The sequence below is a fragment of the Patagioenas fasciata genome, chromosome 1, assembly GCF_037038585.1.
Source record: "Patagioenas fasciata isolate bPatFas1 chromosome 1, bPatFas1.hap1, whole genome shotgun sequence".
Classification (NCBI taxonomy): Eukaryota; Metazoa; Chordata; class Aves; order Columbiformes; family Columbidae; genus Patagioenas; species Patagioenas fasciata.
In genome coordinates, this window is record NC_092520.1 from 75,496,359 (window position 1) to 75,512,422 (window position 16,064).

Sequence of the window (16,064 nt, forward strand, 5' to 3'; positions counted from 1 at the left end):
GGTGCCAGGGCTGCACAGACTACAGCCACCTTCCCACTCAGGTGAGCCTCTGTCCAGGCCAGCTGCAGCCTCCTGCCCCCAGCTCCTCAGCATCCTGCTCTCCTGCCCAACGTTCTGATGGTGTGCGCCTCTCCCTGGGCAACACCCAGGCTGGAGAAACAGGCCCTGGAGCAAGCAGGAAGGCTCAACCCTGGCTGCTGACCACATCCCATCCCTCACTGTGCCTCTGGCTGGGAGCCGCTGGCCACTTGGCATGGGGGCATGGCTCACACCTCCACGTGGGGCAGCCCCAGCCATCAGCCCCGCACCTCCCGGCTCCACTGCCAGGCGGTGGCCCTGGACTCCAGGGCTCGTTGTAATTCTGTGCAGTGGCCAGTGCCTGTCTGCAGCCAGACACCGGCTCTGCAGGGGCTGATTCATCACAGCAGTCTGATCAATAAAACATGGACCCAACCAGAGGACGCCTCCCCTCCCAGGAGCTGTGCCACAATTATTTATTTCTTAATTGGGGCAGAGGAAGGCTTCGTTGTTGCGTTTATGGCCCTGTGGCATGACACCTATGCGGCAAGGGCGCCGGGTGTGCTGGGGAGGTTAATTTTTCATAAGGGTGGGAAATGGACTTGCATGCGTGTGTGCACGCATGCACAGGGGTCTGTCAGAGGGGGCAGGGAGGAGCACTCTGCCGCAGCAACAAATAATGCAGCTTTGCTCCAGGAATATTAAGCGCTAACACTCTTGACATCTTCTCATTCATCCCCTCATTTATGGGTCCCCTTTTTTGGACGGCTTTAAAGGCAGCAGTGCTGTTTTAAATTCACCCCGCAATACTAAGCCTTGGCAACCTTTTCTTTACAGTGGGGAAGGGAGGCATACATGGTTGTGGTGTCATTAATTCACGCTGTATCTATAAGAATGCATATAATATATATTATTAATAAAGCCCGTATATGTACACATAGGTGTATGCATATATGTACATTTATATGTACACATGCATGTACAGATGTATGTACACATACATCTATATGCATATGTATGTCTACATATATATAAGGGTGTATGTATATGCAGTGCTTTACGCACAAGGGGTGCAGGAAGATGCTGAAGCGTGGAGATGAAGATGAGTCTGTGTGTTGGGACTGATCCTGCTGTGGAAGAACAAAGATGTGCTTACCACCAAGAAGAGCTATTTCTAATGACAGGGGAGAGCCAAATAAAGCAGCCCCCTGCCCAGGAGAACCCTGTGGGACTGAAGTGCAGTTGTGCTCTCTCGCAACCTGCAGAGTTTACTGGGCAAAAAGCCCCTCTCTGCAGGGTGCATGGGTGCCACAAGCTTGCTCAGCAGCACTATCGCTGTTAAAACTCCAGCTGGTGGCTAAGAGGCAGCAAATCCAAGAAGGATGTCCCCAGAGCCCCTGAAATTCCGTAGCTCTTTCTTTTGTGTGATTTCTTCCTAATGTAGCCCATCATTTACTAGATCAGCTGTTTGTGCCTCAGTGCTGTTCTTTCATTATTAGATAAGTATGTCTTGAATTGTGTAGAAAATTTATATTCCATCTATGGTTTCTTTTTTTTCTGTTATTCCCTGCTCATCTTTTGTGGCTTGTCACACAAATCCTACAGTACCGTTTTTTCACTTATTTTTTTGGTGACAGGAACTTATTTCCCTCTCTGAGCTCAGGAACAAATTCAAGTTTAGCTACTACACTTAGCTGACCTGTGTGTCAGACAAAGCATCTTTGATGGTCAAATGATTTTGGGGAGGATGTTTGGGACCATTTGCATCTCATTTTGATGGTGAAGAAGTCCCAGAATATGACTCCTCTGGCCCAACAAACAACCAAGAACACACCAAGCGGGGTGTGCTGCCCACAAAAAGTTTCCACCATCACATTTTTACTATTTGGCTAAAATATAATACTTTCTAACACATGGATGGACTTGTGTGCAACACATACATATGTAGTTCGTGTGCGTGGGGAGTGGTGTGGGATAGGAGTATGGTATGGTATGGTATGGTATGGTATGGTATGGTATGGTATGGTATGGTATGGTATGGTATGGTATGGTATGGTATGGTATGGTACGGTACGGTAAGACATGAGCTTCTGCAATAATTAGGTATAAGAGAGGACACATAAGGTACAGTGTGATGAAGGACTTGGGAGAGGGTCACACAGCTTTCTGCTGTGCTTGAGCTTGTGTAAGCTTGAGGATATTTGACAAGTCAAGACTCCCACTTCCACAGCTGAAAAGTGGTGTGAGCTATATGTCCTCGTGTTTCCCTGCTAAGCTCCCTGCATGTGCCAATGAGGTGGTGGGGCTGGCCACAGAAGCTGTTCCATTTGCAGTCCTGATTGTCTTGTGCACAACAGCTCATGCAAATGCCAGCAGTTGTTTGCATCAACTGCCTGTGTGTAGCTGCGTGGGTGCCGGGCAGCGTGTCAAGCTGATTGGGAGCCCTGGGACCTGGTGTGGCTCAAAGCTGCTGCAAGCCCCTGCACATAACCCTCTGGGTCTTGCAGCAAAATCAAAAGAGTGAAAATGTTAGCAGAAAATAAAACATTCATCTTTGAGTGAGATTTTGTGCTAGAAAGAGTATCTGTTTTCAACTCACTCTCTACTTTCTGTCTTCTTCCCTAGCCACACCTCGAAACAGCCATGCTGTGGCCTGGCTGGCTGTGACAGTGTGTGTTTGCATGATGTGTGTGTGCGTGTATGTGCTGCTGTGCACTGTGTGCGCCAATGATGTAGGAGCTGATGCACCCACACACCAAAGGGTTAATGTCCATGCTGGAGGGAGCGCACCACCCCCCTGCAGCAGCACGTTTTTCATGTGCGTGCTGCCCAACACCCACATGTGCACATGCACAACCTCGCCACACACCTGCACATTCACCATTCCACCCGTGCACATCTGCAAGCACACTCACCCAGTCGCACAGGTGCATGCATCCACATAGAATCATAGAATAATTTTGGTTGGAAAAGACCTTTAAGATCACAGAGTCCTGGAAAAAGCTCCCCAGGGACATAGTAATGGTCCCAAGTCTGACAGTATTGAAGAGGAGACTGGACAACGTCCTCAGACACATGGTGTGAACTGTGAGGTTGTCATAGGGGGGACAGGAGTTGGACTTGATGATGATGATCCCCTCAGGACATTCTACGATTCTGCGAATCATTAACCTAACGCTGCCAAATCCACCTCTACACCACATCCCTAAGGACCTCATCCACACGTCTTTTAAACACCTCCAGGGAGGGTGACTCAAACATTTCCCTGGGCAGCCTGTTCCAATGCCTGACAACCCTTTCTGTTAAGAAGTTTTTCCCAATATCAAATCTGAACCTTCCCTGGTGCAATTTGAGGCCATTTCCTCTGATCCTATCACTTGCTACTTGGGAGAAGAGACCAGCACCTTCCATGCTACAACCTCCTGTCAGGTAGTTGCAGACAGCGATCAGGTCTCCCCTCAGCCTCCTTTTCTCCAGGCTAAACAGCCCCAGCCGCTTCTCACAATATTTGTGCTCCAGACCCTTCGTATGTACCTGCCCAAGTGAGTACGGACGTCCATACCCACCCCCGAAAACACAGTGCACACACAGTGCGCGCGCACACACACACACACACACACACACGACGCCGCACACATGCAAACAACCCCCTTGCCCCCCACCCCCCGGGCAGCCGCCCCATGACACGGACAGGCAGGTACATCCCCCCCGCAGGCACCGGCATCCCCGCCCCCCGCTCCAGCAGCGGCCACGCCGCGGTCTCCGCCGCCCCCTGGTGGCCGCCCCGCCGCCCCGCGGAGTCGCCCGGTACCGGCCGCGCCTCCCGCCGCCGCCACGGGAGGGAGCATCCCCGGGAGCTCCAGAAAGAGCCCCAGCAAATCCCAGCGCGACCCAGCTGCACTCCCCTGCCCCGCTTGTCCTGAGCACGGACTCCGGTTACCGCGCCTGGCCCCTCTGCTCAGCGCTCCGCCGCGCTGAGTGTAGTGGGCGCTCGCTGGTGTTAAAAGCGAAGAAGCGACCCTTTCAGCGGCCATAAGGGTCCTTGGTGAACAAGTGACACTTTCTCTGCAGTCTCCCACCTATGTGACTTTGAGCTTGTGCTCGGGGAGTTCTCTCTGCAATCTAAACTCCCAGGCTAATAATTCCTCTGCAGTTTGGCGGCGCTGTGAAGTTCACGACCACGCAATAGCTTTGTAGGGGTTTTTCTTCCAGTGCAGCCAGCGAAGGAAATTGGCTTTCTGATGATGATGAGTCAATATGAATATCTGGCAGTGTTTCACAAATAAACCCTTAAGGGACCCCAGACCCCAAGCGGCTGACCGAGTCAGATCACATTAATCAAATCAGACTGAAACTTGGCAAGGGCAAAACAAATGCACTTTCCTTCCTTTCTCCAAATAATGAGACATCTAGATACCCAGTGCAGTTGCAGGTGGATCCTTGCCACAGCGACTAACTATGCAACGGCCTCATGGGACACTGCGCCCCACGTTTCTGAGGCTTCGTCTGTGACATGCAGTCAGCCTGAGTGATCTGCATTGGTGTCACGGCACAAGGTAGGCTTGGCTGAGATCTAGAGACCTGCAGCTCACTCAGGGCTGAAGGGAACCATGTACAGTCCCCATCCCACTCCACTTCCCAAGGCAGGGTAACCCTAGCTGTGTCCTTAAATGTAACCATGGGAAAACCAGAGCCATGCCACCATGACCTCACTGCTCCTGCCCACCTGCGTGTAGTGCCTTGTGCACTAGTCTCGCACAGAGAGGCTCCAGGGGTCTTTTCCTGACAATTCTGGGACAACTTCCATACTTCTGAGTGGGGATGCAGAAGGGGCAGCGGGGCGCTCCAGTGTGGGACATCACTGATTTCACCCAGTGTCTGACCCTCCTGCAGGCAAACCCTTCCACATAGCACGAAGTGGAAGAGTTGCTTCACACTCCCGTCAGCAGTTTGCTGCTTTGTCCGTGCTGCGAGAGCTTTGCCAGCATTCTATGCAGAGCCAGTGGCACCTGCTGCTACTAAGGCTGCCTGACCTTTCCCATAATAAGGTCCTGTTTGCATAGCACTTTACAAGCATCAATGGGGCAGGTGGGGTGAACCCATGCTGGGTGTCCGCCTTGGGCTGATTTTATTTTCTTTTAAGTGGAAGAGCAACAGCCAAAATAATTCTGCTGTGTTCAAGACCAAGCCTTGAGAAGGAAAAAAATGTCTATTTTAATTGTAAAGAAAGAAAACCAGTGATGGTCCCTCAGAACATTTTTCTGCTCAGATGATTTGGCTCAGAGCCTTGGAACAGTGCAGGTCTTCCAGAAAAAGGTAAATAGCTACACAAAACTATCTCACTTCAACACCCATGGGGAGGAGGTCCCCACAAACTTCACGCATCTTGAATGACTTTGCTGGGACCACCTCCGTGGGTCTGCGTTCTGGCCTTTCACAGGTTTTACTCCCCCACTCTCCATACCACTAGCACAGCACAGCTGGGCTTGCTACACCTGTTCCTCCCCGGAGGTCTGCAAGCTACATTAGCCCATGTTTCGCTATAGAGGACATTGGTATATGTGCTAGTTTGCATTGTACAGCTGTAATGCCTTTTTTTTTTTTTTTTGCATGTGTGTGTGATGGCTCATGAAGTGCTCCTACTTCTGTGAAAGGTGTAGGAAAAGACAGAGTAAGAAAGGTGGTGAGGCTTGGGTGAGATGGTGGAGAAAGAGAGGAAGAGCAGGGTGCTATGTTCACAGCAAACCATGGTAAGATTGCAAAGCCAAGAGCTGCGCTCTTCCCCAAAAACAGTCTGCATCCAAAAGGAGCATATCACAAAACCAACTGTACTGGGTCAGTTGAAGGGTCTTGTCTAACCCTCAGTCCTGTTCCCTGTGGGTACTGAGTGGGGGGCCAGCTGGGAGCACATGGCCAGGTTGATACCATATCAGTCTGATTCAGGTGCTTTGGAGTCATCCTGAGCCAGCAGAAGCTGTACTCCTTGACAGACTTTTTTTTTCTTACAGGAACTTGTCCAGTCACTTCAGGATTGCTGAAAGACTTCCATATCCACAACCTCCCCAAACTTCTAAGGAGCACAGTAGCAATCAGCTGCCAGCAGTGATACTAAAGCCATACATTAGATTTGGGTGTTGTGTTCTCCTATGACTTTAGGACTCTGGCATTAACAGAAAGCCTGGAATGCTGCCCTTTACTAATTGCTACATGAACTGGCCGAATTAAAACTGTCTCAAGTCACTCCTTGATCTGCAGTCTCCTCTGCTGACTACACAGGAGAGCCAGGCTAAGGAAACTGCTCAGTGTGGGAAGAATTAGCTGGGGTGTGTTCAGATCTCCGTATGAAAGACAGAGATGAGCTTTTTGTCAAGGAAACTGTTAAGAAAGAAGCTACCCAGCGTCAAGACATTGGTGGCCACTGAATGCTCAAGTCCTGAATTGCAGAGCTGCAAGTCTCCCCACCAAACCTGGGTAGAGTTATTACTGAGCCCTCAGTGGATGCTACTCAGGTGGCTGAAGAGAGCACAATTTAGTTGTGAGAGGACTTGGTATGATGCCCTCCCAAGGCCTAAAGCCACTGAGACTCCAGTGGTGCATCCTCCATGGCACAGGCTCAGCCTCCAGAGACAACGGTAGCTGCAGAAATCACTGACAGGGGAGAAGACTTCTGAGGTCTGACCTTTGTGGGATGAATAAAAGGGCTCTTTTTCTCCCTGCCTTCAAGCCTTGAATTTATAGCGCTACAAGGCATTGCAACTCAATCTTGGCAGAAGTGGCCAAGGTCAGAAGGCTGTTTGGTGGGCTTGTACACGCCCTGCCTCATGGCTGGCATTGGCCCCTCAAAACCTATAGTGCCCATGTGGGGTTGGTTGCTACATGAAGAGGTGATAAATATGGGAGGAAGATTGTATTAGGTCAGAGGCATAGGAAAAAGCCACTGTGGTAAGGCATTTAAGAAGGGGATAATACGGACTGTGGCGATATGAGGAGCCTTATGCTTGTACCAACGCAGAGCTACAGCACAGGAAATGATACCAGGGAAGGTCTTCAACTGAAATGGCAATATGGGCATGCTGGGCTCAGGACACTGAAGGGGGCAAGAGGAGAAGGTGTAAGCCAAGGTACGGATGTGGAAATGTAGGAGCTGATATAAGCATGCTGGTTGGATAGGTAACAAGAACAGGTCCTGAGAGAAGGGGGGATGAACAGAAGAAATTAAACTCAGATCAGGCATAGGGAAGCAGGGATGGAGGGACAGAAGCCGGTACAGGGGAATGATGGTGTTCATGGGAAGACGGAGTTAGTACCAGAAATGCAAAGGCAAGGAGTCAGTACCAGCCTGGGTTGGGTCAAACATACGAGAGAAAAAGTGCAGATTCCTACAGAGCTGTTTAGATGTGGATGTGGTGTCAGGTGAAGCTCAAATGCCAACAAACAGGTATGCAAGAGGCACAAGCAGTACGTGAAGGGATGCTGCAAGCACTGTGGCATGTGGGTGTACAACACTCGCTCTCCAGGGTCCCCTGCGCAAACTCCTTGGTTGGCACATTCCCCCCGCCTAGGCTCCGCTTTGCACCCCTGCTGCCCGCCGGGCCGTTCGCTGCCCTTCCGTCCCGCCGTGCTTGGCCACACACGTGCGGCAGGAGCCACTGCGCAGGCGTGCGGGGCCGCAGGAGCCGCCGCTGCCGCCAAGTCGCGTCGTCCCCGCGAGGTGGCAGCCGAAGGCCAAGGAAAAAAAACAAACAACGGTGGGTTGAGACAGCCTGTCTCTGAAACCCTCAGCAAAGCCTCCGGGCCGGGCACTGCGCTGCTTGGCAGCGACACGCAGGGTTAGTGGCTGCACACACCTGCGGAAATCACAGAATGCTAGGGATTGGAAGGGACCTCGAAAGATCATCTAGTCCAATCCCCCTGCCGGAGCAGGAACACCTCGATGAGGTTACACAGGAATGTGTCCAGGCGGGTTTTGAATGCCTCCAGAGAAGGAGATTCCACAACACCCCTGGGCAGCCTGTTCCAGTGTTCTGGCACCCTCACTGAGAAGAAGTTTCTTCTCATATTTAAGTGGAACCTCCTGTGTTCCAGTTCACACCCATTGCCCCTTGTCCTATCATCAGTTGTCACTGAGAAGAGTCTGGCTCCATCCTCATGACACTCACCCTTTGTATATTTATAAACATTAATAAGGTCACCCCTCAGTCTCCTCCAAACTAAAGAGACCCAGCTCCCTCAGCCTTTCCTCGTAAGGGAGATGCTCCACTCAGCCATCTTCGTTGCCCTGCACTGGACTCTCTCCAGCAGTTCCCTGTTCTTCTTGAACTGAGGGGCCCAGAACTGGACACAATATTCCAGATGCGGTCTCACCAGGGCAGAATAGAGGGGAAAACCTCTCTAGAACCTACTAACCACTCCCCTTCTAATACACCCCAGGATGCCATTGGCCTTCCTGGCCACAAGGGCACAGTGCTGGCTCATGGTCATCCTGCTGTCCACCAGGACCCCCAGGTCCCTTTCCCCTACACTACTCTCTAACAGGCCGTTTCCCACCCTGGAATCCTGCACAGCAATGCTCCCTTGGGGCCATGCTAAGGAAAGGGTGCCAGCTCTGCGTGCTCTGAGCCACTTTTGCCTGAGGCAGCTCAATGTAGCCATGTTTTTGTGGCAGAGAACCTGATCCCTGTCGGTCTGCATCTCTCCACAACCACTACGCAGTATTCTGGGTAAAACTGCTGGAGATGGTGGGGATGGGGGGCAGATCTGATCTGATCTTCTGGTTGGTCATCCCCACCAAAAGCAAGATATCTACCCACTACAGCAGCAAGAAGCAGAGGTTGCAGGGAGTGGTGGTGAAGTTTCTAGCCCATTCTTACTTCCTCCAGAATGCTATTCTTCCTCCTCTCCCCTCACTCCCTCCAGCTCCCATTTGCAACACCGACAGCACCCCTGAAAGGGCCGCTAAAAGAGTGGGATAGAGGCTGTGCCATGCCATGTAATCCTTGCTGAACATGCAAACTAGGTCAGACTTTTAAGCAAATCCACAAGCGCTCTTGGTTGCCCAGAGGCATGTCTCCAAATTCTGTGAGCAACATGATCACCACCAGCAGAAATTGAACCTATGCCTTTCAAGATTCCTAAAACAGACCTTTAAAAAGGGTCATTTGAGATGTAAGCAGAAAGCAGATGTATTACTGGCCCACACCCAAAGGGAAAAAGTCATCCACACATCAATACATTTCACACCCACATTTGCCAATCTACAATATTCTCCTGTGTCCTGGGTTCCATCACCTGAGTAAAGCAAAATGGAGATAGAAAAAGAGACAGCAAGTGTCAGTTTTTCTCTTCTTTACATTAACAGGACTCCAGGGTTTAAAAGATCTGCAGTGCTGATGAAGAAGAGCCCACAGAGAAGTTTCAAAGGGTATCAGAGAGCTGCAGGGTCCTTATTTGCTTGGGGAATCTGCCCTTGGGATTCTGTCAAATAATGCGAGGTAAAACCTGGTGTAAGAGGACAGTGAGCCCCAATGAGTTTCTGCATGGAAGTGAGGCCAGGAGGAGACATGGGGCAGGTTAGAAGGACTAGTCTGTGATGGGAAGGAAGGAGTGATTGCAAACCGAGTAGAGCTGGCCTGCTCTTCTTCCAAGTGCTCTCCAGCCTGAGCGGCTCTGGGCTTCCTGCTTTTGATAGGCTGACTCTACTTACAGTGAAGGCTGGAGTCCTGCTTCTTGAGCAAAGAGGAGGATCAAAAATGAGTAAGGAAGGACAAAAAAACCAAACAAACAAAAACCAAAAACCAAACAACCCAGACCTCTGAAGGAGAAGGTGCAAAGGAAAGAGGATGTGCACCGTACAGGTCTCTCTCTCTGTCATCTCACTCCCTGGGGCCTGCAGGGGTCTTAGGTTTTGCACTTGACAGTTCCTCTGCAGGAAGTAATTTTTCTAGTCTGTTGACTCTCTTGCCAGGGCTTCAGAAGATGAAATCTTTATTATCATGAAGGCTTAAAAGGGAGGAATACTGTTAATTCCATTTTCAAGGTCATACTTTCAAAGTTATTAATTTCTTTCTTCCAGGGCTTTGCACTCTACTCTGAGGCTTTAGGGATTAGCAGCTTCTACTTACTAGGGTTCATTTGGGGCTTCTTTCTTACTACTTTCCTGTGTCCCCCCTTCTCTCCTTTGAGAAGAAGACACAATTTTTCACTCCCTGTTCTTAATGTTGAAACTATTTTGTTCATTACCTGCTTGTACCCCATTCTCACTACTGGTTCTGCTCCTGTAATTAAAACTTGACAGTGACTGCAGAGACAATAGGCTGGCTTTTCTAGAGCCTGGAAGTACCACTGTGTAAACTCAGAAGGATGCCCTCCAGCAACTCTCCAACAAGATTAAGGAAATGTCTCTGGTGTCCATCAATCTTAGCACACGGTTTAATGTATTTCAGAATTTGCTCATGCTTTTTCAGCACTGAACAGTTCTTCCCCATGTTTTGGAGCTCACTCATGGTGTACTAAGTACTCATCTATCATACCTCATGTCTTGGTGAAGATTCATTCTGTAATGCAGTGCACCCATCCTTCCCTGAGGTCTAAAGAATACCCCTGAAATTGTATTTCTCAGTGCCTTTCTGAGAAGGTCGTGGCGTTCAAGAGCTGGCTGCTTACACCATTTATCCTGGAGCTGGTTTACAGTACTCCTTGTCTAGAACTGAACTGTTATCCTGACCAGTGAGGCTGGTGGTGAGTAGAAGACCACCTACATTGCAAGGTTATACAGGTCTTTTATCACCAGATCTGTCCTGTAGATATCAAAAAATTCCAAGGTTTTCTCATAGCTGAAAAATAGTTCTCCCACCCTTTCTATTCCACTAGCAGCTGGAAGACATTTTTTTTTCTAAAACAAGACTTGGCAAACTACTGATGCAAAATCAGTTACTTAAAACTGCTTTCTCTTCAAACAATTCATTGAATACTCTCATCCTACAAGCAAAAAAACAAACAAAAAAAAGCATATCACAGACTTTTCCAGGGTCCATCACAGGGAAAGTCTGAGCTTTCTCTGCTTTCCACATTCCTAGAATACAGCAATCCCTTGCGTTTGCACTTCTCAAGCACATGTGCATGGCACAGCAGACCAAAGGTGACACGAGTACACGGTCTGCTGTCTCAATATGAAACAAACAGCATAGCCCTCCTCACCCAGAGCACACACAGCCCTAGGAAGCAGCTTTGCTAATCAGAAGCTCTGGAACTTCTTGAAAAATTAATATTTTCATCAGCTTTATGTCTGTCTGTTTACTCACTTCATCCCTGCTATGGTTTTGCACAAGTTTTGCTAGATATTTGGCATGAGAAAGACTTGAGTGGCTGTGAGCAGAAATGAAGAGCGCTGGACATGCTGAGGGGTGCCTGGGAGACTGAAGTAGAACTAAATCAGGGTGGAGCGTGACTAGCTTGCTAGAGGTTCCTCCGGTACTGAAATCCAGTTGTATCGCTGCCTCTGCCCATCCTATCCTTCTCTGATAGCAAATGCAACATGGTGCCAGCGGGCCCACAGACTGGTATACATCTCTAAAGCATGTGGTTTAAATAAGTGTTGCTTTGTGCCACCTGCAGTTCTTATCCAAGTACGGATGTGTGAATGTGTATGTCCAATTCCAGAGTGAGATGCCTGGTCACCTTAATGCCCTAACAGTGCAATTCTTGATATAATGCCCCGGGCACAGGGAAAGCTGGGGCAGAAAGCCACAGTAGCTTCCCATAGCCCATTCCCAGACCACTAATTAAAAAGAGAAAGTTACTACAGCTTGCACAGGCAGAGCCAAACTGGCCTTCAGCTGGATGAGTTGTGACAATGGAAAAGATGCCTGTAGCCACTTCAGTTCATCCTTTAGATGTTCTAGGGTGCGTGGAAATTGCTCAGTGGCTGTGGGATGTGCCTCCAAGCATGGGATGTGCATGTACAGTGCATAAGGTGACCTGGCTCAGGAGTGCACTCGTCCATCACTGCGCATGCATATATCTGCGATACCTACCGTAGAGACTGCCTGGCCAGACCTCACTGAAACTTATGCTGGTTATTGCACATCCTTCTCCACAGCCTCGCCCCTTTCTCCTGTCCATGCACTCATTCCCCAGACCACAGAGGGACATGCAGGTGATGGTGGGTAAGGCCTAAGTGCATTTCTCCTTTGCTCACCTTGCCTCTCCCTGTTGGAGGGGAGCTCTGCTGACAGACCTGGTTGCCCACGGGAGGGAGGACTGCCAGGTGCACTCTGCTTTTTCTGCAAGCCTGATTTCTTCAGAATGGTTGGTTTTTCCCCTGTGCACCCCCTCCCTCCCAAATCCCACACCCCCCTTCTCCCGGTTGTTTTTGTTTTTAGAGAGAGCGCTTAGACAGCTGTATTAATCATGCAAGCCCAGCCATGTGTAATGTGCTTTATCAACAGCAGAGCAGACACTGAATGGCAACCGGTTCACAAGTGGGCCCGGTGCGGTGCCTGAGCTGGGAAGATAAACCTGCCGCTTCCCAAACCGACTTACCGTCATGGGTTAGTGAATGGAGAGACTGTTCACTTGGGACAATAACCAGAGGGGAGGCCAATTTGTTAGACAAATTCTTGAGTGGTTTACACTGGAAAAGGAAGGGTGAGGAGGAGGGTGAAGGTGGGAATTAATCTTTGGTCATTTTCTCTCAGGGGTGGGAGGAATTTTTTGTGTGCTTAAGGATTAAATCAGGAGAACAGTGGCTGTTCTTCATCCTCCTCCTCGCTGCCCTCTGCACTTTGGTTCCAGTCAGCTGGGCTGGCAGCTCAACATGAGAATTACAGAGAGGAAGAGAGCAAGGATTTAGGTACACTTGCTGTGCAGTGGGTATAAGTTGCCTTCATCATCTCTAAGGAGGAAGGTTCAGTTGATGGTTTCAGAAACTCATCTAACATATAGATGGCATCAGGCTACGAATATCCTCCGAGCTGAGGATATCTGTCTCAGGAGGGCTATAGCCTGCCCAAGCTCTGCTCTGCAGGGTAATCTGTCCATGCTACACCACTGACACTATCACTGTCCCTACTGGACAACTGATTTTCCACGGCAGTTGCTTTTCCATGGGTTTGTTTCTAATCTCTGCAGCACAGTTGTGTTTTCTTCCCCACTGGTTTTGCCCAACCTCCACTCTCCCACCTGACTGCTGTGCCGTGACCTCAGTTTTGCAGGGCTGTTCTGCAGGGCTGTTCTGCGTGCATGCAAAGCCACACCTGTGACTAAACAGACCTTGAAATGCCTTCCCTATCCCAATGCAAGAGCTCAGCTCAGAGGAGTATCTTTCTGGGACTTCCAGTCTCAGTTCCTACCCTCTGCTGCTGCTCTCCCTCACTTGCTGGATTCTCCACAGCATTGCTACTGGAGAGGGTTATGCAAATATATGCAACCCAGGGCTCATTTTGGAATAAATCAATCTAAATTAAAATTAATGAACAAAAAGTACAGAAACAGATCAAGCAATAAAGCTATTTCTCTTTCTTTCCCCTTGTGTCTCTCTTCTTTCTTTAAGAAAGCTGGTTTCTTTTCTTTATGCTTTTTGGGGGGAGGAAGAAGCAGACTGGTTTTTATTTGTTTTAAGCAATCTCAGCAAACAGAATCTGTCTGTTGCTATCCAGAAAAATCCATCAAGCAATGCTAGTAGCTGTAGCAGAAATAATTGTCAGCATTTCTCTTTTCCCTAAGATGTTTTTTCCAGCTTAATCCCTACTTCCCCTTTTCAAAGACACCATCATCACCTCTGACTTTGATTTTATTCACTTTTAACCATGTGGTCAAAAAAAGATACAATGCCACCCCTTGCTTGGTACCTATGAAACAGCAGGAAGCAATTAATACGACGTTGCCCTTCTTCCTTCACCCTGTCTTGTCCTTCCTGTTCCCTTGGCCTGAAAACCCTCTAGGCTTAGCACCCAATGCAGTCCCAGCCTGCAGATGTGGCAGGGATGGATGTTGAACTCAAGCGACAAGAGAAGCTTGGACTGCCTGAGCATCCACCCTGCAGAGCTACCCCCTTCTCCACTCACCAAATGGAGAATGAGCTCTTTGGAAAATTTGGCCGGATACCACCAGCGAGGACCAAGGAGAGCCATGAGTTCTGCTTCCCACCTGGAGTCATGGGCATCATCATGTGCTGATGTTCGAGGCTCAGCCAACTTTCAGGGAAGAGAGAGGCGTGCTCCAAGCAGTCAGGCACATATCACTGCAGAGTGGTGAGTACAGCTAAACTATGGACTCTGAATACCTCAGAATTTATGGAAATACCAGACATGCCCTTGGCTCCAAACATGCCCTCCTGCACTTCGTCCTGATGGCCATCATTTTCCTCTGATGGTAGTTTCTATGTCAGGATCATGATAGGACAAGACTGGCTGTTTTGGCCTGTTTATGGTATGGTTTCCCCAGCTCTGACAACTAATTTTCACTGGGCCCTTCTTGGAGCCCAGCTGAGAGAGCACCCAGTGACCTGGATGAAGAGGACTCCAGAGATGGATGGGGTCTTTAGTTGGCCATGCCATACTGGGAGAACTGGTTTCTGTGGACTGGTCCCACACCAGTGCCTAGTCAGCAAACCCCCGTAATATGTTAACCCTTTACAGTCTGTACTCTCAGATGTATTCCCCCATGCATCTCTCCTTAGCTTCAAAATATTCAGATGCTCATCCTTTCGCCAAAGCAGACCCCACTGACACAAGATCTGCCCGCACAGCAGGACTGACAGGGCCATGCTCTAGAGAAAGTGAAACGGCAGCAGGGATGGGTAGAGGTGACCACTGCAGCAGATGAGCTCTCTTCTCCACAGCTAGGACCTCCACAGGGAGGGAAGAGGACTGGCAGAGTATTAGAAAAAAAGATGCTCTCTGTTTCCCACTCCGGTCATGAGACTCAAATGAACATCTCTTTCTCCCCCCAGCTCCCACCCACCTGTTGAAGGCATTAGTGACAGTACAGGCTACATTGGCTACAGCTAAATGGAGACTAGCTACAAGCTACAGCCACACAGGGTCATTCTCCGATCAGAGCGCATTTTGGCAGAAAGACAGGACTGCTCATTCTCCTTTTCCCTCTCCCTCCTCCAGTTACTAACAGGCTATTGCTATAAATCTTTTGCCACCCTATTGATTCATGACTGGACTCCTGATCAGGTCCCAAGGACTGGCACGCTTGATGGCCCACAGACAGGTTCTGGACGTGCTGCTCTCTGAGAAACAGTGCATCTCCCTTGCAGGGGTCCCAGGGCATTCAAGATAACCATGCTGAGAAAGGCTCTGGTTAATCTGTGGTAAGCCCTTATCACAAGTCTCCTGAGAAGACTTGTGGGTTTTTAAGCCCATTGGTCCAGCTAAGCCATTCTGATGTGGACACTAGGTCACAATCACAAGGGAGGGAGTCTGTGTTCAAAGGGCTGAGGGGAAGGGACACTGGAGGACAAAGATGGAGCTATCACTGCAATTGTGACAGAGCCATTTGAGGTTCAACAATGATCTCACGTGCCATGCTGTTGGCACGTATAGTGTGGAATGAGCAAATTCTCCTTTTCCAGAAGAAAATTATTTTGCAAAGCCACCTGATGATGCAGTAAGCTCTCCTTTGTGGCAGTCAGGTCTTGTGTCATCCCATTATAACCTGATGTCACAATGCAGACAGGAATATGTGATGATGTGGCATCATCCCAGAAGATATTTCAGGCCATTGGTGAGTGCCTGGCAATAAAATCAGAAGGGGTGGAAAATCTACCAGGGACAATTGTATTGAGAGATGAATCAGTTTGGCTCCACTAGCCTTTTAAGAAACAAAGTCATCAAATTAAAGTCCAATGTGTTTAGCTGAATGGGCTGCTTCTGAGTCTCCATCCTGCCTGAAAGCAAGATGTTTCCACAGCAGCTAGCTAATGATAGCAATGCCTAGCATGACTATAGTGCTCTTCATCTCAAAACACCTTCCTTTTAAATTAATGCTCAAAACCCCACAGGGCGGGGAAGTGTTAGAAAGGCTTTAGAGAAATGAAA

At 49.3% G+C, this 16,064-nt stretch overlaps 1 protein-coding gene across 6 annotated transcripts in view; it reads right to left on the bottom strand.

The window, feature by feature from the left end:
- Positions 1-16,064, bottom strand: part of LSAMP (limbic system associated membrane protein) — a 1,027,179-nt gene that overhangs the window by 7,625 nt on the left and 1,003,490 nt on the right. The window lies entirely within an intron of this gene.